This window comes from Kogia breviceps, chromosome 11, assembly GCF_026419965.1.
Source record: "Kogia breviceps isolate mKogBre1 chromosome 11, mKogBre1 haplotype 1, whole genome shotgun sequence".
NCBI lineage: Eukaryota > Metazoa > Chordata > Mammalia > Artiodactyla > Physeteridae > Kogia > Kogia breviceps.
In genome coordinates, this window is record NC_081320.1 from 5995638 (window position 1) to 6018437 (window position 22800).

General features: G+C 46.8%; 1 protein-coding gene across 10 annotated transcripts in view; it reads left to right on the plus strand.

The window, feature by feature from the left end:
- The window catches only part of TBC1D8 (TBC1 domain family member 8), a 131230-nt gene that overhangs the window by 21795 nt on the left and 86635 nt on the right, over positions 1 to 22800 (plus strand). The gene's annotated exons all lie outside the window — the stretch shown is intronic.

Consider the following 22800-nt stretch of genomic DNA (forward strand, 5'->3'; position numbering starts at 1 on the left):
ATTTAAATTTATTTATTTTTGGCTGTGTTGGGTCTTCGTTTCTGTGCGAGGGCTTTCTCTAGTTGTGGCAAGCGGGGTCCACTCGTCATCGCAGTGCGCGGGCCTCTCACTGTCACGGTCTCTCTTGTTGCGGAGCACAGGCTCCAGACGCGCAGGCTCAGTAGTTGTGGCTCACGGACCCAGTTGCTCCATGGCATGTGGGATCTTCCCAGACCAGGTCTCGAACCTGTGTCCCCTTCATTGGCAGGCAGATTCTCAACCACGGCGCCACCAGGGAAGCCCCCTATTTTATTTAAATACTGATTTTAAAGCCTTGAACAATCAGAATCTTGACTGATCTGGAAGTTCATCTTGGTTCCACGAGCGTCTACTAACAGGCTATCACAAGAGTTGGTTCTCCTTGGGAGGAAAACGTCATAAAACAGTCAGTAGAGTAGTATTAAAAAGACCATTTCCCGTCATGATTTAGCTCTTTAAGTTAGAAAACAAAACACTAGAAACATGTTTTTTTGTAATGATGCTTTCTCCCATGATCTTATAAATCAATGCTAATGGTAGAAAATTGGAAAAGGAGAGGAAAAAGAAGAAACAGCCCTTAATCCCTCAGCTAACCTTTTTGTTTTGATTTTCCAGCTTTATCTGTTAATTTCGTTGATATTATCGAGTTCATAGTGTATATGCAGTTTTGTATCCTGTTTTTCACTAAACGGAATGACAGCATTGGAAGATGTGCCACCCATACATTTTGTGCGTTTGTGTCATGATTTGCAGCCTCTCACCTGAGTCCTGCATTGGTACCTACCTCCTGTGCGTGCCCCTGACATGCTGCCTCACCCCCCAGGCTGCCTGGGGACCCCGACACAGTGCCCTCATGTCAGCGTCGGCATTGAAGAACATTCCTGAGCCCTAGCTCAGGCTTGTCTGTGAATGGGTGAGACCCTCGTGTTTTGGACGAGGAACTTGGGACTGGAGAGGTGTTCTGTGCCACTGCCGGCATCTCGGCTTTTCCTGACACTTAGGGTTAGATTGTGCCAAGCTGTTAAAACGGCGACTTGCTCACCGTCATCCAGTTAGAGAGCAAGCCCCAGCCTATGGCTGCATTGGGTCTTCGTTGCTGCGGGCGGGCTTCCTCTAGTTGTGGCCAACGGGGGCCACTCTTCGTTGCAGTGCACGGGCCTCTCATCGTGGTGGCTTCTCTTGTTGCGGAGCACGGGCTCTAGGCGTGCGGGCTTCAGTAGTTGTGACATGCGGGCTCAGTAGTTGTGGCGCACGGGCTTAGTTGCTCCACAGCATGTGGGATCTTCTCGGACCGGGGCTCGAACCCGTGTCCCCTGCATCGGCAGGCGGATTCCCAACCACTGCGCCACCAGGGAGATCCAGCAGGGATGTGCTGATGAACGTGGGCCCTGTTTCCTGTTGGGTGGTCCTAAGCAGACATACCGCCTGTCTGCTAGGTTGCCTGTCTCCGTCTTTTAGGACGTGAGTGATGCCGAGTGTAGCTTTGTAAAGTGCGTGTGGCGTGTCCCTGTCCACCGTCTCCTTGGCAGTGACAGTCGCGGGCAATGTTGACAACTTGCCAAGCTGCAGGGGCCTCGATTTCATGCGTCGTCCTATCAGAAACATTGCCTCTTGTCAGGACAGTGTTCACATTTTCTGTTATTTCTTGTGGGATATGGAATTCAGTCCTGCAGAGACAACCTGAGATTGGCAGGTTTGCTCGGTTGATTAAGAGAGTCCAGTTCAGGCGTCGGTGGTGGAAGTTCAGCCCGGGTCCTCCTGGCCCAGCGGACCCGTCAGTGGAAGGTGCTGTGTGTGGGCCGCCCTCAGACCCTGGACTCCTAGGACCTGGGGGTGTAGGCCACGTCTCCCCACGGGCTCTCCCTGGGTTCAGGATCTCTGTGATGGCCTGGGCTCTGCCTGAGGACGTTTCCTGAGGACACTTTCCCTCCTCTGGTGAAGTGACCGGCCCGGGGCTGTGCCAGGGTGGACTCTGCAGGCCCCGTCCCACTCCTGCAGGGACTCCTGCCGTGTATTTCTTTCTCAACCAGTGCTACTGGTGCCAGGGCCCGTGTTGCTGCTGCTCTGCTCTCCCTGCTGGGAACACGAGTTGGCCCTTGGAGAAGCACAGGCTGCCAGTCTAAGCATTGTGGGTAAGAGAGGCTGGTCTGGGGAGGACTTCCCTGGTTGTGAGTCCCGGCTGTGTGACCTGGTGCTAGCTGTATAACCTCTCTGAGCCTCGGGGATAAAAGCCTGCGCACCTTTAAGGTGGTGAGGCTTAAGCAGGGGTAATGAGAGGGTGGAGTTCATTGCAGTCCCTGGCACATGCTCTATGTGTGATGTATGCTAGGTGATGACATTTGTGACCACGTCCACAGCGTGGCGGGGGGTGTTGGGGGGGAGACTGAAATGACTTGACTCGCGTTCATATAGGCATAGCTGATAACAATTCATAGAGGCCCGAATATGGTTCAATATTTCTGGGCTGCTGAATTTCAAAAGGGCCAAGAAGTTAAAAAACAAAACAAAACAAAAAACCCTTCAGTGGATTGGTGACATTTACTGTAGTAATAGGGCTTAGCTTCTAAGCTTTAAGGCCTGACTGCCCCATGTAGAAGTTCTCAGGACCCGTGAGCGCGTATGCGTACACACACCCTCCAAACGCCTTCTTTCCAAGGCCTTGTGCCCCCAGCCCCGTGCCCTTGCAGGTGGCTGTGAGCAAGCTCTTGTTAGGGTCACCTGGGAATCAGCTGCCCGTCATGTCCTTGGGTCCGTCCGGAGCTTTTCTGGGACTTCGTTTCTCATCCAGCCTGACCCTGAGATCAGCATCTTGCCTGGGTCTTCTGTGCTTTTGTGTTGAGTGATTTTACCAAGGAGACTGGTTTCCTTTTAACTGTGGCTTGGTTTATTCTTTTTCTTTTCTTTTTTTTTTTTTTTTTTTTTATGGAGATATAACCGACATATAACGTGGTGTAAGTTTAAGGTATACAACGTGGGTTGATTTGCTACATTTATGTGTTGCAGCGTGATTACCACTGTGGTGTTAGCTCACACCTCTATCACTTCATGCAATTATCATTTCCTTTTTGTGCTGAGAACAATGAAGATCTAGTCTCTTAGCAACTTTGAAATTTCTGGTACAGTGCTGTGGGCCGTAACCACGTATGCTGTGCATCAGATCTCCAGGACTTACTGGTCTGCTCGTTGCAAGTTTGTACCCTTAAACAGCAGCTCCTCAATTCCCCACACCCCCAGCCCCTGGTAACCTCCATCCTACTCTCTGTTTTTATGAGTTTGGCTTTTTCAGATGTAAGTGAGATCATACGCTGTTTATCTTTCTCTGACTTATCTCAGCACAGCGCCCTCAAGGTCCATCCATGTTGCAAATGACAGGATTTCCTTCTTTCTCAAATCATATTCTAGTGTGTGTGTGTGTGTGTGTGTATGTATGTATGTGTGTGTGTGTGTATGTCCCACATCTTTTTTATCCATTTATCTATTGATAGACACTTAGGTTGTTTCCATGTCTTGGCCCTTGTGGGTTGGTTTATTCTCACCTGTACTTCTTGACTTCTTAGGGAGATTTTAGTGGGTGGCTCCATCATATAACGAAGGCCCCTGCTTAATTGTTCAACTAATAGGATAGAACCAGGGATTCAAGATCCTGGAGAACTTCCAGCGGCCCTCATGCCAGGCCAGGCCACGGATTCCTCGTGTCTCTGGCTTAGGGTTGTTTTTTTGTGTGTGTGGTACGCGGGCCTCTCACTGTTGTGGCCTCTCCCGCTGCGGAGCACAGGCTCCGGACGCGCAGGCTCAGCGGCCACGGCTCACGGGCCCAGCCGCTCCGTGGCATGTGGGATCCTCCCGGACCGGGGCACGAACCCGTGTCCCCTGCATCGGCAGGCGGACTCTCAACCGCTGCGCCACCAGGGAAGCCCTGGCTTAGGGTTTTGAAAGCTCTGCAGGACTCCAGTGCTTAGGCAGGATTGAGAGCCAGTGGAGGGACCCCCACTTTCTGGGATGTGCAGGATGGATGGGCCAGGGTGGCCCTAGGCATGTGCGGGTGGGTTTTCATGTCCCCCCCGTCCCGGTCTGAGGAGAAGGCTTTCAGATGAGAGAGCCTCCCTGCTGCTGGCCGCCCTGCCCCTCCCCGACTCCGGCCCCTGTCCTTGGTGTTGGCTATGGCAGGAGTCGGAGACCCTCCCTGTACGGTGAGGACGGACCCCTGAACGGAGGCACGAGGGAGGCTGAGGGCAACCGGGAGGCCAGGACTCCACATCTGCTCATGTGGATTATTTGGCCCGTTCCCTGGAGAGAGACATCTTCAGAATGTCACCTCGTTTTATCTGGGCCTTCCCTTGACCAGTGAGAGGGATTCTTATCCTCATTTTACAGATAAGAAAACTAAGGCTCGATGGGAATGAGCGATGCATCCAAAGAAACGGCTGGTGTCCTGTTAAGGCCCTGCCGCAGAAGAATCGTCGGGATGGAGGCTGTGCGGGATGGATAGAGAAGAAGGGGTGCAGCCGGTGTGTCCTGCTTTTCAGTAACTTTCAAGGGGAAAGTAACCAGAGCAATGAAGTAGCATCTCCAGGCCAGCAGGGTCAGGAGCCTCAGGGAGCCAGAGAAAGTCCTAGAATGGCGTGTCTCAGTCTCGCCTGCATGGCAGAATCACAGGGGGGCTTGTCACAGTGTGGGGACCCGGGCAGCACCGTGGACCAATCATCCCAGACCCGGGGATGGGGGGGTGTAGGCATCGGGATTTTGGAGGCTCCCCGGGCAACTCTGCATCGAAGCTCGAGTTTGGGAGGGAAGTCCCATCTCACAGGGATGAGGAAAGGGGTCCTTTAGTGCAGCCAGGCCCAGGAGGAAAGGGGTGAGGACCGTGAATGGGGGGGCTCGTCTGTCTTCTGAGGCTGGCAGGAGGTGGGGAGCAGGTGCCTGACGGGAAGTAACCTGCCACGCGAGGGCTCTGCATCCCCCCTTCCTGGCTCCCCCGTCCCTTGGGGCCATGTGGAGTACCAAGGGGACCTGCAGGTTTGGACCTGCCGCTGGAAAACATGCAGCACCGGTGGTTCTCCACCCCCGACACGTGAGAGGTCCCTGGGGAGCCTCAGGAACTCCCTGACCCAGAAGAACCTGAGTTCCTGGGTGCAGCTGGGGAGGCGGGGGGCCCGGTCCTCACTGCGTGTGACTCTGTGACCCATGATGATCACGATAAGCGTGACGCTGGCTGTTTCAGGAACTTCAGCAAATAAGCCTTGTGTTCACGTAGATCAGGAGGAAGCTGTCGAGAGCAGACACTCCAGCTTTTGTTCTGGGGGCGGGTCCCCAGCTCCACTCCTCCATCCACAGACATTCTAAGGAGCTCACTGTTTTTTTTTTTTTTTTTGGCTGAGCTGCGTGGCATGTGGGATCTTAGTTCCCCGACCAGGTATCGAACCCATGCTCCATGCATTGGAAGCGCGGAGTCTTAACCACTGGACCGCCGGGGAAGTCTCTGGAGCTCACTCTTCTAAAGGCTGACTCTGCTAAAGGGTTTTTTTTTTTTTTTTTCTTTTAAAATTAATTTATTTTTGGCTGCATTGGGTCTTCGTTGCTGCGCGTGGGCTTTCTCTAGTTGCGGCGAGCGGGGGCTCCTCTTCGTTGAGGTGCTCGGCTTTCTCACTGTGGTGGCTTCTCTTGTTGCAGAGGACGGGTTCTAGGCGCACGGGCTTCAGTAGTTGTGGCACACGGGCTCAGTAGTTGCGGTGCACGGGCTTAGTTGCTCCGCGGCATGTGGGATCTTCCCGGACCAGGGCTCGAACCCGTGTCCCCTGCATTGGCAGGCGGATTCTTAACCTCTGCGCCACCAGGGCAGCCTCTGCTAAAGACTTTGAATGCATGGGCGCCTCCTCCCTGAGTTTGCCTTTTGCTGGATTTAGATTATTGACAAATCAGGGCAATGGGTGAAATAAAAAACGTTAACAACTAGTCAGTAAAGATTAGTTATGAAGTCCGTTTTGGGTCCAGAAAGATCGCTGGGTGCGATGGTTGGTCTGTTGTGGGAGCTTGAGGAGGCCCTGTTGTTGCACGTTTGAAGCCGTCTTACTTTCTGTGCGGGTGTGCAGGGACCACCAGGAAGTCTCCCCAGTTGGGCCGTGTATTCGTTTCCTAGAGCTATTGTAACAAAGACCCACAAACCGAGTTGCTTAAAAGAACAACAGTTCTGGGGTCTGGAAGTCCAAGATCAAGAGGTCAGCGGGCCAGGCTCCCCGACACCTCTAGGGGGATCCGTTCTTGCCTCTCGCTTCTGGTGGTGGCCGGAGCTCTTTAGGCTCCCTTTGCAGCTGCATCGCTCCATGAAGCCTTCATCGTCATGAGGCCTTCTCCCCCTTTGTATGTCTTCACGTGGCCATGTTCTCACAGGGTCACCAGTCAGAGCAGATTAGGGGCACCTACCCTGTATCAGTATAACCTCATTTTAACTAATACTTACACGTGCAATGACCTTATTTTAATAAGGTCACACCCTAAGGTACTTCATCTTTTTTTGGGGGGGATACACAGTTCAGTCTGTAACAGATGTGTGGTCCAGGTGCTCTGTACATATTTCAACATCCATGCAGACCTTATTGGACAGGACACTGAGGCACACAGCTAACATAGGACAGAGTCAGGATTTGAAGCCAGGACTTTGTGAGTCTGGAACAACATACGACTTCCCTGATTTAGACTGACTGATGGTTCTTTGGGGGTATCCAGCGGAATGGAGTCCGTGATTCTTCTGGGCCTTCTCAGGGCATCGGAGACATTACGCAGCTCTAAGTACTAAGCTCTAAGCGCTAAAGTACCACTTTCCTGCCCTCCTTGCCTTTCTGAATAAAAGAGATACCACCCATTTAATAGAAGGAAACGTGGAAATAAGACGTTCGTTTGATTTGTTGAGGTGGTAGGATGGAGTGGGTGGTAGGATTGTGTTTATTTTTATTTTTAAAATTGTTTTAAAAGTTCTTTTTTTAAAAAAATTATTTACTTACTTTTGGCTGCATCGGGTCTTCACTGCTGTGCGTGGGCTTTCTCTAGTTGCAGCGAGCGGGGGCTACCCTTCGTGGCGGTGCGCGGGCTTCTCATCGTGGTGGCTTCTCTTGTTGCGGAGCACAGGCTCTAGGCGTGCGGGCTTCGGTAGCTGTGGCACGTGGGCTCAGTAGTTGTGGCTCACGGCCTCTAGAGCGCAGGCTCAGGAGTTGTGGCGCACGGGCTTAGTAGCTCCGCGGCACGTGGGATCTTCCTGGGCCAGGGCTTGAACCCCTGGATTGACAGGCGGATTCTTAACCACTGCGCCACTGAGGAAGCCCGGATTGTGTTTATTTTTATTTCCATTTCCATTCTCGTTACTTTAACAGCTTAAACTTGTCTTGAATGTATAAAGAGAGCTTTTTAGCGCTTGGCTAACCCACACCCTGCTGAAAGTTGCTTGTCTCTTGGGATCCTCGTATGTCATCAGCCTTAGGTGACATGGACTTGCCCCGGTTTCCGGTTTCTGCCGGGGAGTGGCCTCTGCAGCATAAAAGTGCTCAGAGTGGAAGGGCCCCCCAGCCGTGAGATGGCCTGCCTCCATGGTTACTGCCGGGCGTGCATCTGCAGAGTAAATGTCAGAGCGTTTTGCCAGCAAGTGCCCTGCACTGGCTTGTCGTCGGGACCCAGAGCCTTGAAGGCTGCGGTGACTTTGGCAATGGCAGACTTGGAACAGTCAGATTTCAAGATCAGAATTCCCAGTGGAAAACTCCTTGGAATAAAGAGACGTCCGTGAGTCTGAGGAAGTCAGTTGCTCCTGCTAAGTCTCCCCCATTCTGACTTACTAAATTTTAGTTTGATTTTTTTTCTGATTACTGGCTCCAAGGTTGCTTTTCCCACAGGGTCTCTGCCCATTCGTGTGGGCAGATGTGCATCTGGGGTCCAGAAAGAAAGATTTTCTAAAGACAGGTGAGGGAACCCCTGTTCCCATGGTGTATGATGGCCTTAGAGCCGGGGCCCAAGCCGCTGTCTTACCCGCTCTCCCTTTCCTCCTGTTTCTGCCACAGAACCGCTTATGACCCCGCACATGGCTGAGCCTGGTCCACGGCTTTCTTAGGACCTGAAGTCGCTGGTTACAGACCAGGTCTGCAACAGTGTCACCCTAGGGGAAGGCCAACCATGGGTGACGGGGGTAAATCCATTTCTTTATTTCCTTGGGGAAGGAGTATATTCTCCTTACCCCCCTGCTCTCTCCTCCTGTTTTCTGCTTTCCTGAATCAATGGTTCATTAATCTGAATCTGTAGGACCCTATAGAATGGAATGCTTAGCATTTCTGAGTACACATTGAGGGCAGGCAAAACAAAAACCAGAAAACGAGAAAACCTGCTTAATCCCTGCGATAAATTTAGTTACCGAAACACTTATCTTCTGCTTTAGCCCAAGATAAGGTTAGTGGAGTTCTGTAACAGAACCTGCCAGTCGCTGAAAGGGGGTGACAGATGGCCGGCTTTGAGTAATCGGATTTCAAGATCAGAATCCACAGCGAACAAAACTCCAGCTACTTGTGGCGTATGGAGACAGTTTCCCCCAAGTGAGCTTAAAGGACCTTGTTCTCGGATTTGATTTTAGTCAAAGGACTCATTCAGCAGATGTTTCTTCAGGGCATGAGAGGAGCCAGGTGCACCAGGTGTTGGGAGCTGATGCAGGGTCTCTGCCCCGCCCCCTCATATCCCCTTAAACATGCACTTAGAGTAAGAGGGCTCCTGGGCGTTTTGTAAGCATCCAACACTTAGTTGTAGCGAATTAGCTATAATTTGATGCCTGAAAAGACTCTGTTATGGTCAAGGACACAAGTGTCAAAATGAAAGTCAGAAGTAAGTATGGGCTTGCTTGCGAAGGTCGCAAGGGGTTGTGGAAGACCGTTGTTGCAAACACCGGTGTGCTAAACTTGACCTCTCGGTCCACACACCTGCACCCTTCACTTCCCAGCTGAACGGAACCTGCTGTGGCTTCACTGGCTGCAGTTTACAAACACGGACAACACTGGCATGTAGTAGGCGGTCAATAAAAGTGTGTTTTAAAAATTGTGAAAAAAAAATTAATTAAAAAAAAAAAAAAAGGGCTTCCCTGGTGGCGCAGTGGTTGAGAAACCGCCTGCCGATGCAGGGGACGCGGGTTCGTGCCCCGGTCCGGGAGGATCCCACGTGCCGCGGAGCGGCTGGGCCCGTGAGCCGTGGCCGCTGAGCCTGCGCGTCCGGAGCCTGTGCTCCGCAACGGGAGAGGCCACAGCAGTGAGAGGCCCGCTTACCACAAACAAAACAAAACAAAACAAAACAAAACTGTGCACGAGCTGCTGTATCGGTAAGCCTGATGAAACAGGCGCACTCATCCCGTTTAAAGACTTGTTTGCAGTTTTACAGGCTCCCCTGGACCAGGGGTGTGGGAGTGGGGGGGTCCGGTGGGAGTTGGGGGCTGTGTTTACAACGTGAGGCGCTGGAATCCACCGGGTACTGTCTTTTACTTTGAACTTGAGCCGATGGAACTGTCTTGCTCCGCTGACCTTTTTGACCCTCCTCTTGATTTCCATTTTGCATAGGAGGCACTGTTGCTTTATCTTATTTATTTCTCTGTGCTCCTTGACTGCCCCTAAGCTCCGTTTCCTGCCTTTAATTATGTTCAGGGCCATTAAGCAAAAGTGAGGTTTGTAAGGGTGCGGGTCAACTCGTGGATATAGCAGCTCCAGGTGCTGGCAGGCTGTACTTAACGATTAGATTCGGCTGGTAAAACTGGTTTGTGCAGCACCCAGGAGTCTTGTTCAGCAAGTTGACCTGCCTTTCTGCAACCGTCTCCCAGCATGAAAGGAGACTTCTTTGCGTTTCAGGTTCAGTCGTTTTTTTTTTAACTTCCAAGCCGCGATATCCCCAGTGTGGGAACTTAATCGTCTAAATCTGTGACTAGTTAGAAAAGACTCCATGAGGAGGACATATACCAAGGGCTATTATCAGGTGGCAAGATGTGAGATAAGTTTAATTTTCTCCGTTGTGCTTTTATGTATTTCCCCAAATTTCTACAGCAAAAATGTGTTCATTTCTTAATCAAGAAAATGAAAACCAAAAAACATAGATTGCCTTAGGAGGACAAATTGAGACTGGGTCTTATTTTTTAGGGAAGATTTTTGGAAAAGCTGTTCTTTTTAACCTTTGTGTGATTTGGGGGATACAGGTGATACCTGTTGGGCTTATTAAGGGTGTGGGTTCCATCCGTGGTCAGGGAACTAAGATCGCGCCCGCATACCTAGAGGTGTGGCCAAAAAAAAAAAAAAAAAAAAGGAAAGTGTCCTTTCATTGGCTGTAGGTACCACATGCATCAGGCCGTTAAAATACTTGACCCAAGACAGTTGCTCACAGAATTGAGAGATCAGAAATGTTTTGCCAAAGGATTTTGGTTGTTTTGAAGTAGCAGAAACTGGCAAGGGAATACAGCCTCTTCTGCTGTATTTGATTGCAACACGGTATGATGTAATTTTGCGACTTGTTTTTCTAGGCTTCATGGATTAGGGACGGTCTAGTCTTCAGGGATTAGGAGACCTTCATGGGTTAGGGAATATAAGGAAGGAAAGTCCAGGATTAAAATAGGTGACCGTGCCTTAAAAAAGAAGGAGATCCCACCACTTGCAACAATATGGATAAACCTTGAGGACATTATGCTAAGTGAAACAAGCCAGCCACAGAAGGACTCATACCACATATGTGATGAATCTAAAATCATCAAACTCAGAGAAGCAGAGAGTGGAATGGCGGTGGCTGGGGGCTGGGGGAGGGGAAAATGGGGAGATGTTAGTCAAACGGCACAAAGTTTTAGTTATACAGGGTGAATACGTCCTAGAGGTCTACTGCACAGCATGTAACAGCCATAGTTAACAATACTGTATACTTAAACATTTGTTAAGAGGGTAGATCTTACGTTAAATGTTCTTATCACATTATAGATATACATATTAATAAAAGGCCGAGAGGAAACTTTTAGAGGTGATGGACAATGTTTATGGCGTAGATTTTGGTGATGGTTTCATGGGTGTATACTTATCTTCAAAACCCTTAAGTTGTATATGTTAATTATGCACGGCTTTTTGTATGTTAAAAAAAAAAAAAAAAGAGGGTGGCAGTGAGGTTTCTGGAAAGAGCCAAGCAGAATGGAAAGGGTGGATTAGCACAGGGGTGGACCCATCAGGCGGGTGAGTGGGCAGTCCTGGAGCAGTCAGGCCCCCTTTTATAGAGTTTCATTTCATAGTCAGTGTCCAGGGAAGAGCTCTGGGTGCCCCTGGATTGTGCTGGGCTCGGCGGTGGAGGTGGACCAAGTATCCATCCCTGTCTACCCCAGATGCTCTGGCGGCTGGTGTTTCATTTGACGACTGTTATCAGATCTTAAAGCCAAGCCCTTTGTTGAGTCTTGGTTTCCCTTCTTTCGTGGGTTCCCTTGCCCTTTCACTTCTGTTCTACAAGAATTGAATGCTAATTGCTATGCATAAGCATCATACCAGAAAACCAGGGAAACGGACGACCAAGTGGATGGATATTCTGGGCAGTTTTCAGAAGAGCGCTTCGTCATATGCACAGGAACCCGTGTCTGTAAGGCAGGGCAGCCCCTGCTTTGGAACTGGCTGTCACGATGGCGTTTCAGTGCAGGATTCTTGCTGTCACATATTTTGAGTATTTCGTCACCCTCCTTGGAGGTTCACTATGGCAGGATCCGTACGTTAAGTGTGAGCCAAAGCAGACGGTTTGGTCTCCATCCAAGGGTTATTTATGGAGCTTCTAGAAGAACGTGCCAGGGTTCAACAGCGTGGACATTTACGTTCAGATGCATTTATGATTAGTCACTTGGGGGATGGGGTTAGGAAAAGCTTTTATGCTTACTTAGGAGCCCAACCACAGAAATTTCTGACCATTAGAATTTTCACAGTTTAAAGAAAATTGTGGTAAAAAACACATAACATAAAATTGACTGCCTTAACTGTTTTTTTTTTTTTTTTGGCCAGTACGTGGGCCTCTCACTGTTGTGGCTTCTCCTGTTGCGGGGCACAGGCTCCGGACATGCAGGCCCAACGGCCATGGTTCAGGGCCCAGCCGCTCCGCCGCACGTGGGATCTTCCCGGACCGGGGCACGAACCCGTGTCCCCCGCATCGGCAGGCGGACTCCCAACCACTGCGCCACCAGGGAAGCCCTGCCTTAACTGCTTTTAAGTGTACAGTTCAGTGGTGTTAAGTACATTCACATTGTTATGCAACCATCACGATCACTGCCTATCTCTAGAGCTCTTTGCATCTTAGAAAACGGAAACTCTGTACCCAATAAAGAATTTTCACAGTTTTGGACTCGAGACAAAAAGAAAAAAATCTCTCCTTAAATTCCAGCGTGAACAGCCAGCCAGTCTGGCAGTGTGAGTCCCTCTGGCTGATCAGCGCTAGCAGCTGTACGCGCTGTCTGTCGTCTCTTGGTTTCCTGAGAAACCGGGGGTCATTGTGTGGCTGTCCTTGTTCCCATGTATCTGGGACGCAGTGAGCAGGTGAGGGCTGAGTGGCTGCCTCTCCTGTTCTTGAGAACGGGGCTGGAATCCTTCTCGCTCCCTTTTTCTTTTTTTGTTATTTTTTATTTATTTTTTGGCCACATAATGTGGCACGTGGGGTCTTAGTTCCCCCACCAGGGATCGAACCCGTGCTCCCTGCAGTGGAAGTGAGGCGTCCTAACCGCTGGACCGCCAGGGAAGTCCCTGGAATCCCTCTCTCGCGAGGCCCTTGGAGCCCTCGTCTCTGGACCGTCACCTGCTCGTGGACCTGTGTTGCGGACTTGGCACGCTCATCCTGCCGCCGTGATGGGCACGTGACTGCCCGTGTTACCCACTGAGTGACTGGTTACCCTGTGGCTTTGCCCACCAAGCTGCTGCGTTCTCTGAAAATAGCACAGGCAACTCCTGGCTTGGTGGAGATGTGTGGGACTCATAAGGGAATCACACGAAAAGCTGCATCAAATTCTTTGTAAGAAGGAGCTCGAAATTTAGTAATTCGGGTTCTGAATTTTATATGTTTTGAACAGGGGACTTGTCAACATTCTCGTGTTGAGAATGCACATACCCTAACCTTTCTCTTCTCTCTTTGACAGTACAGAGGACTTTCCGCTGCGATCCTTTTGGGTTATTTGTTACTTTTCGCAACTAAAAGTTTTCGCATTTATTCTGGTCCTTTATTTGCTTTTCCCCCTAAGCCTCCAAGACAGAGACAGTAAATAGCCAAACCACACAGCCCTAACATGAAGTCAGAGATGTAGCCCAAATTGGTTTCCCAATGGGGGTTACGGTGCTGAGCTGGTGCCCTGTGAATGCGCTGTCACACTGGTGCTTGTGAGCTGTGATGAGAAGGCCTTTACTGGAGAAACAGAAGTTTTTGTCATGGGGCTGCTTAGGTATACTGTTTCTAAGCCCAAGGCCATTAGGAGGATCTGCTTTCTTTAATGCAGGAGGGAAAAAAAAGACCTTCGGCTTTCTGGTTTACTGACTTCCATTAAAATGCTTTTCGTGGGGGGATGGGTGTTGCTGGTTTTCAAAATGGGTTTCATTACACTCTGGTGCTATTACTATTAAGAGTGGAGAACTGTCACTGCTGCCTGTGGTGAGTTTCCAGGCCCAGCATAGAGGTTATAAGAGCCAGGAGGCAGTGGTGTTAGCGCAAGTTCGTGTATCCAACGCACAGAGAGGCCAAACATACCAAAATGTCAGAGTTTGGACCCTAAAAAGCTCTGAGCTCCCCAAAGGGTTCCTGCAATTTAATTTAATTTTTTTAAATTAAAAAAAAATTTTTTTAACATCTTTATTGGAGTATAACTGTTTTACAATGGTGTGTTCGTTTCTCCTTTACAACAAAGTGAATCAGTTATACAGATACATATGTCCCCATATCTCTTCCCTCTTGCGTCACCCTCTCTCCCACCCTCCCTATCCCACCCCTCTAGGGGGTCACAAAGCACCGAGGTGATCTCCCCTGCAAAGCATGTTTAAAAGCCAGGTGAGGGAGGGGTGTCGCAGCTCATGCACAATTCTCTGGCTGATGTTGGGTAACTGGGTGGTGCCACAGGGGTTCACATGATCAGCCCTTAGGCTCCAGGAGGCCTGGGGCTGTGTGCTCGTGGTGGTCAAGTAGTTAACATCTTCCATTCGGTGGCGAGGTGGGTTTCACATCTGTAAGGCAGCTTAGGAAATGTGCATCAAATGCTGTTATCTAGGTACTTCAGAGAGGAGCTGAAGCAGAGGATATGGGGGCGGGGGGGCCTGTCCCCAGAAGGCCCCATGGGGTCCCCGCTCATTACAGTGGGAAGGCTTCTTCTAGCATCCTTGCTTGTTCCCAGGTCAGTAGCTGTCATTTCATCTTAAGCTTGGTTCCATCCACGTGCGTGAAATGCAGCCAGGATGAAAGAATTACAGCTTTCTCGCTTAGGAGCAAATTATTCCTAGGTCCCTCTTTGGGCCCTAATTATAAAACATGTCACTCGACAGCTATCTCAGCCTGAGTTGTTATTCTAATCGGTTAAAAATAGGAGCGTTGGGCTCCTTGGAGCGCCAGACAAGCCATATGGAGCTGGCTCGGAAGGGAAACCAGAAAACTCCACGCCCGCTGCCCTGCCTTTGGGGGGCTGTTTCTGGAGGAACAGGGACAGCTCTGCATTCAGTGTGAATGCAGATAGAGGTGCAGCTTTGTGGATGACGGTGCATTTCTGTGAGGATTTTGTGACGATTCATGGAAAACAGACACAGTACTGTACAACTTCACTGTATATATTTTTTTAATGAGCCTGCGCCTGGCTAATAGATATTGCGTGAAAGACATCCGTGTAAGTTCTCTTCAGCGTCTTTATAAAAGGGCTGGATAAACAGGGCTGTGTACCCTGCCGTTAGGAGCCGCGCCTAAACATTTCCCCCTGTATTTGCTTTATTTATGGGTATATGTTCTTGTCTTTGACCCATTTGAAATTTGCGGACATTTTACTCTATTTTCGAATAACTTTGAAGGATGTCTTTGCCATGTTAACCTCTTTATTGCACCTGTGCAACAACAGGAGTTGAAGGATAGTTTTCTCCTGCGGAGTTTTCACTTCGGTGTTCCCGCTGAGAACTCTCGCCGCCCTTTCTCCCAGCTTTGCATCTTCTCTTCGGTCTTGGCCTCTTGTCTCTTGATTTCTTTTGTGTCCGTGCTTCTTTCGGTTCCACCCTGAGTGCTCTGGCTTGCCCCGCCCCTCCCCCATTCAGTGTCCCTGCCCCCTCCTGGGGTTCCTGCGAGAGAGTTTGCATTTGCACAGACAGCGGGGGTCACCCCCCCCCCCCCGCACTTGTCTGCAGGTGGCCACTGGCCGGGCTGACTCTCCTTGTCCTTTTCTTTTCAATAAGCTTTATTTTTAGAACAGTTTTAGGTTTAGAGAAAAATTGGGAAGATAGTAGAGAGAGTTCTCATCTACCCTCACCCAGTGTGTCCTATTATGGACATGTTAGTATGTTAGTAAGGGAAATACATGTGCTACCCTTGCAAGTAACCAACTGATACAGATGAGTTACTGCGACGGGCATAGTCACGACTGAAACCTGGGACTGTGTTAGGTTACACGGCAAGGGGGGGGTTAAGGGCGCAGAGTGGAATTGCGGTTGCTCATCAGTGGACCTTAAACTGGGGAGATTATCCAGGTGGTTGCAGTGGAACCACCAGGGGCTGTTAAAGCTGGAAGAGGGACTCTGAAGAGAGAACCAGAGAGCTGGCAGCCTGGGGGACTCATCCCCGTGTTTCTGGCTTCAGATGGAGGCAGCGGCCATGAGCCAAGTAAAGGGAGTGGTTTCTTAAAGCTGCACGAGGCAGGCAAATGGGTTCTCACCCAGAGCCTCCAGAAAGGAGCGCGCACGGCTTGGCACCTTTGATTTCCACTCCGTGAGATCCGTATCGGACTTCTGATCCACAGAACTGTGAGATGCTACGTTTGTTTTATGTCACGCTGCTATGTGGTAACTTGTCACAGCAGCGGTAGAAAACTAACATGATTATTAACCAAAGTCCATCTTTTGTTCAGATTTCCTTGGTCTTTTTCTGCTCCAGAATCCCATTCAGAATACTATGTTAACGTTTAGTCGTCCTTTGGGCTGTGACAGTTTCTCAGACTTTCCTTGGTTTTAAATTTTATTTATTTATTTATTTATGGCTGTGTCGGGTCTTCGTTGCTGTGCGCGGGCTCTCCGGTTGCAGCGAGCGGGGGCCACTCTTCACCGCGGTGCACGGGCCTCTCACTATCGCGGCTTCCCTTGTTGCGGGGCACAGGCTCCGGACGCGCAGGCTCAGTAGTTGTGGCTCACGGGCCCGGTTGCTCCACGGCACGTGGGATCTTCCCAGACCAGGGCTCGAACCCGTGTCCCCTGCATTGGCAGGCAGATTCTCAACCGTTGCGCCACCAGGGAAGCCCGATTTTCCTTGTTTTTAAATGACCATGACAGTTTTGAGGAGTACTGGCCAGGTATTTTGTAGAATGTTCCTTAATTGGAATTTTTTTTTTTTTTTTTTTGCGGTACGTGGGCCTCTCACTGTTGCGGCCTCTCCCGCCGCGGAGCACAGGCTCCGGACGCGCAGGCCCAGCGGCTGTGACTCACGGGCCCAGGCGCTCCGTGGCACGTGGGATCCTCCCGGACCGGGGCACGAACCCGCGTCCCCTGCATCGGTAGGCGGACTCTCAACCACTGCGCCACCAGGGAAGCGCCGTTAATTGGAATTTGAAGTTTTTCTCATGATTAGAGTGGGGTTAAGGGTATTTAGGAGGAAGAACAGAGGTAAAATGCTATTCTTATTGCATCATATCAAGAGTGCGTGCTATTAACGTGATTTATGACGTGTTGACCTTGATCACCTGGCCAAGGTAGTACTTGTCAGGTTTCTCCCCTGAAAAGTTACTCCCTCCACTTCCCATACTGTGGGGCTTTTTTGTTTTTTTGGGGGTTTTTTGGGGAGCACTTTCTTATGTTTCAGCCACTACAAGATGCTCCAGGATCATCTTGTATATTTCCTGCTCCAGTCCTGGAATCAAGCATTTTTCCAAAGAGCCCTAATCGCCTTTTTCTGGAGGTTGGTATTAGAAACCAAGATCTGGGTGTGGGGTGTGCTCATGGCGTCTGGGCCCTCTCAGCTGACAGAGAAAGGAATTATATATATTACCCTTGTATATATATCACATCAGTAAGTGTTTCTATATGTAGCCATTTGTATCTATAGTAAACTAAACATCAGTTTATACCTGTGCCTTTGACTCTGATTCATTACTGTATAGATTATTCTTGCCTCTTTGCCTTGCTTATCTGTAAACTCCCGCTCCAGTTAGGAGCCTGGCTTACACCTTCCATCATCCTTTTTCTTATTTGCTCATTTCTAGTATACCAGAAATGTATCAGAGTTGTTAAGGTAGACTCCATGGAGTACAGAACTTATGTATGTTTCTTTGGCCTTACTTCCTAAAGATTCTGTTCATTTCCAAAGTTACTTAAGTCAACGCCGTTACCCTTTACCGCCTTCACTCCCTTGTTTCATACATTTGTAATACAGTTAGATTTTTTGGGGGGGTCATATTCTGCATTCACTCGGGAACCCCCGGACCTCCTAAATGATTTTTTTTTCAAAATTTGCAGACATTGAGTTTCACTGTTTATGCTGGAAACATCTGTGGATTTTGACAAAGCCATGGTAGCATGTATACACAATTACAATATCATACAGAGCAGTTTCATCACCCTGAAATTCCCCTATGTTCGCCTAATTCAGCTTCTTCTTGGCAATCACTGATTTTCTACCCTTGCTGTAGTTTTCCCTTTTCATTTTTCCACAATACTTGGAATCATACAGAATGCAGTCTTTTCAGGAGGGCTTCTTTCACTTGGCGATATGCATTTAAGTTCGCTCTCTCTTCCATTTTCATGGTTTGATAGTTTGCTTCTTTTTATCACTGAATAATACTCCATTGAATAATGTACCACAGTTTGATTATCCATTCACCTGTTGAAGGACAGCTTGGTTGCCTCCAGTTTGGGGCAGTTATGAATACAGCTTCTATAAATATTCATATGCAGGTTTTTGTGTGGACATAATTTTCAAAACAGTTGGATGAATACTTAAGAGTGTGATTGCTGGATGCTGTAAGACTATATATTTAGCTCAGCAAGAACTACCAAACTGTCTTCCACAGTGGCTGTACCATCAGCATTCCCATCAGCAATGACTGAGCTCCTGTTGCTGGCATCCTTGTCAGCACTTGGTATATGTTTTTCATTTTGGTTAATATTTGAAAGGTGTAAGGTCTATGTCTTAGGTTAATTAATTTTTTCCATATGGATGTCCAATTGTTCCAGAACCATTTGTTGAAAAGACTATCCTTCATTGAATACCTTTGCTCCTTTGTCAAAGATCAGTTGACTGTATTTGTAGGATATATTTCTGAGATATGATCTGATTCTTTTCCATTGACCTGTGTATCCTATTGCCAATACCACATTGTCTTGATTACTGTAGCTTTGTAGTTAAGTCTTGAAATTGTATAGCGTGAGTCCTCCAACTTTGTTCTTCTTGAGTATTGTTATTGGCTCTTCTAGGTCTTTGCCTTTTCAAGTAAACTTTATAATCGATTTGTCAATATCTACAAAATAGCTTGCCAGGATTTTTATTGTATTGCACTGAATCTATAGATCAGGTTGGGATGAATTGACATCTTAACAGTATTGAATCTTTCAATCCATGAACGTAGGCTATCTCTCCCTTTGTTTAGATCTTCTTTGAATTCTTTCATCGAGTTTTGTAGTTTTCTGCATATAGATCCTGTGCATATTTTGTTAGATTTCTACCTAATAAAAAGACCTTTTGCTATTGTCAGTGGTATTTACATTTTTAAAATTCCAGTTGTTCATTGCTGGTATTTAGGAAAGCACTTGTCATATTAACCTTCTGTCCTGCAGCCTTTCTATATTGGCTTATTCTGTGAGTTTTTGTTTGTTTGTCTATTTATGATTCTTTGGGATTTTTCTATAAAAACAAGCATGTCATCTGTGAACAAAGATAGTTTCATTTCTTCCTTCCCTATCTGTATACGTTTTATTTACTCTTCTTGTCTTATTACACTAGCTAGAACTTTTAGTATGATGTTGAGTAGGAGTATTGAGAGGAGACATCCTTGCCTTGTTCCTCATCTTTGTAGGAAAGCATCCAGTTTCTCACCATTATGATGTTAGTTGTAGGTGTTTTGTAGATATTCCTTATCACACGAAAGAGGTTCTTGATTCCTAGTTTGCCCAAAGATGGTTGGTTTGATTTTAACCATGAATGGATGTTGGATTTTTGTCACATCTTTTTCTGCATCGATTGATATGATCATATGATTTTTGATTTTCAGTTTTTTCCTCATTTCTAATTTATGCTTGTATTACTATAAATTTCTCTCTAAGCACTGCTTTTGCTACATTGTACATTTTTTTCTAAGTTGTGTTTTCATTTTTATTTAGTTCAAATATTTAAAAACTTAAGACTTCTTCTTTGACCCATGTGTTGTTTACAAGTGTGTTTAATCTCCATATATTCGGGGATTTTCCACCTGTCTTTCTGTTACTGATTTCTAGTTTAATTCCACTGTAATTTGAGAATGTACTTTATGTGATTTTATATTCTGTTTAAATTTGTTAAGGTATGTATTATGGCCCAGACTATGCTCTATCTTGGTGAATGTTCCATGCAAGCTTGAAGAATGTGTATTCTATTGTGGTTGAATGGAATGTTCTATCCATGTCATTTAGATCCAGTTGATGGATCCTTACTGAGTTTCTACCTGCTTGATCTATCAATTACTGAAAGGTGGGTATTGAAATCCCCAACTATAGTAGTATATTAATCTATTTCTCCTTACAGTTCTTTCAGTTTTTGCTACATGTATTTTGATGCTCTGTTAGATGCAAACAATGATTGCTGTGTCTTCTTGCACAATTTACCCCTTTATCATTATGTAATGCCCCCCTTTATTTTTCTTGTTCTGAAGTCTACTCTGTCTGAAAATTAATATAGCTACTCCATCTTTCTTTTCATTAATGTTAGCATGGTATATCTTTCTCCATTTCTTTACTGTGCCTCCCCCTCGCCCCCCCAATCCCTTTTCCTTTAATCTGACTCTTAATAAAGTGGGTTTCTTGGGGATAGCATACAACGGAGATTAAAAAAAATTTTTTTTTAAATCCACTCTGAAATCTCAGTCTTTTCATGGTGTGTTTAGACCATTCACATTGAAAGTGATTATAATATACAGTTGACCCTTGAACAGTGCAGGGGTTAGGGGTCCCGACCCTCTATGCAGTCAAAAGTCTGTGTATAACTTATAGTTAGTGCTCCAAATACCATGATTCCTCCAGCTCTGTGGTTCCTCCGTATCCATGGATTCGACCAACCAGGGATGATGCAGCACGGTAGTATGTATTATTGAAAAATATCCATGTATCATGTGGACCCGTGCAGTTCAATCTGTGTTGTTCAAGGGTGAACTGTAGTTGGATTAATATCCACCATATTTGTTTTCATCACATTAAAAAAAGTCTCTTTCCGCCTTGTTTGGTTTCAATGGACTATTTTATGATTCCATTTTCTCTCCTCTTAGGATATCAATTATACTTCTTTAAAAAAATTTTGTAGGAGTTGCCCTAGAGTATGCGATGTACATTTCAAACTAATCTAAGTCTGCCTTCAAATAACACTGTCTTAGAGTGTTTTCAAGTCTCCCCTCTGATCCTTTGACATTGCTGCTATTCACTTCCTCCACGTGCTGTGATCACCCGGTGCATTTTCACTATTATTACCTTAACAGTTATCTTTTAGATCAATTACAAATAAGAGAAAGAAAATATTTTAGTTTGCTTTTATTTCTTCTCCATCACACCACTTGCTTTCTTTATGTAGGTCTTAGTTCTGACATATCATTTTTATTTCTCTCTGAAGAACTTCTTTTAACGTTCATTACCTGTTAGGTCTACTGGAAATGTATTCTTTCAGTTTTTGTTTGCTTAAAAAATTCTTTATTTCTCCTTTACTTTTGATGAATAATTTCACTGGATATAGAATTCTAGGCTGGTGTTTTTTTCTTTCAGTGCTTTAAATATTTCGTTCCACACTCTTGCTTGTATGATTTTTAACAAGAAGTCTGCTGTAATTCTTTGTTCCTCTACAGGTAAGCTGTTTTTTCCGTTTCTGATTTTCCCTTTGTCTTTGGTTTCTGCAATTTGAATGTGATATGCCTACGTGTGTATTTTTTGGCATTTAACCTGTTAGATGTTGTCTGAGCTTCCTGTATTTGTGGCTTGGTGTCTGTAATTAATTCTAGGAAATTCTCAGCCATCAGAACTTCAGACAGTTCTCTTTCTTCTTCTGGTATTCCATTTATGTATATCTTAAACCTTTTAAAGTTGCTCCACAGTTCTTGGATGCTCTTTTTTGTCTTTTCATCTTTTTTTCCTCTTTGTGTTTCAGTTTGGGAGATTTCTATTTACTTATCTTCAAGCTCACCTTGGCTGTGTCCAGTCTACTGATGAGCCCACCAAATGCAGTCTTCATTTCTTTTAGTGTGTTTTTGCTTTCTAGCATTTTTTTGGGACTAGTTCTTAGAGTTTCCATTTCTCTGCTACATTACCTATCTATTCTTGCATATTGTCTACCTTTTCATTGGAGCCCTTAACCTATTAATCACAGTCATTTAAAATTCCTTGTGTGATAATTCCAAGATCTGTGCCATGTATGATGCCCATCTTGCTAGCTCTTCAGATCATGTTTTTTCTTGCCTTTCAGTATTCTTTGTTGAAAGCCAGACATGATGTGTCGGGTAATAAGAACTGAAGAGTGGTTCTTTATTGTGAATTGTATGTTATTCTTACTATGACTTGGGCTGTGTTTAAGGTTTGCTGTAGGTGCCTATAGCTACAGCTGTAGGCGCCTGAGGTTTCAGATTCCTCAGATGTCCTGGTTTTGATCTCTTTTGTCTTTGGGCTCCTTCTCAGATGGGGTCTCGCTGTTCTTTCAGATGTCATCTACTGTCAACACCAGAGCCTGTTGATGTTGTGGTAATGTACAATTGTACCACCTAAAGTCTTTAAGGGGCACGAGCTCGCTGTATCCCCCTTTGTCTGGCAAAGCAATAAAGCTCTTCTTTTCTACTTCACCCAAAACTCTGCCTCTGAGATTCAATCCAGCACCGGTGCACAGAGACCAGGTTTTTTGGCATCAGTACTAAGTAAAGTAAGTCAGAAAGAGAAAGACAAATACCATATGATGTCACTTACATGTGGAATCTGAATAAATGTATCTGTGTAACAGAAGCAAACTCCTAGACGTAGAGAACAGACTTGTGGTTGCCAAGGGGGAGGGTGGGGTGGGGAGGATTAGGAGTTTGGGATTAGCAGATGCAAACTAGTATATATAGGCTGGATAAACAACAAGGTCCTACTGTAGAGCACAGGGAACTATACTCAGTATCCTGTGATAAACCATAATGGAAAAGGATATGAAAAAGAATTTATATATATATATAAACCGAATCACTTTGCTGTACAGCAGAAATTAACACAACATAATAAATCAACTATACTTCTGCTCTGAGTTACTGCCCAGCCTGTCCACTTCCGTCTTTTGTTGCTCAGGGTTTTACCAAACGGAGCTCTGAGTTTTGGTGGGAGTGCCAAGGGTACATGTGTGGCATCGGTGAGGGTCTTTAGTCCATTT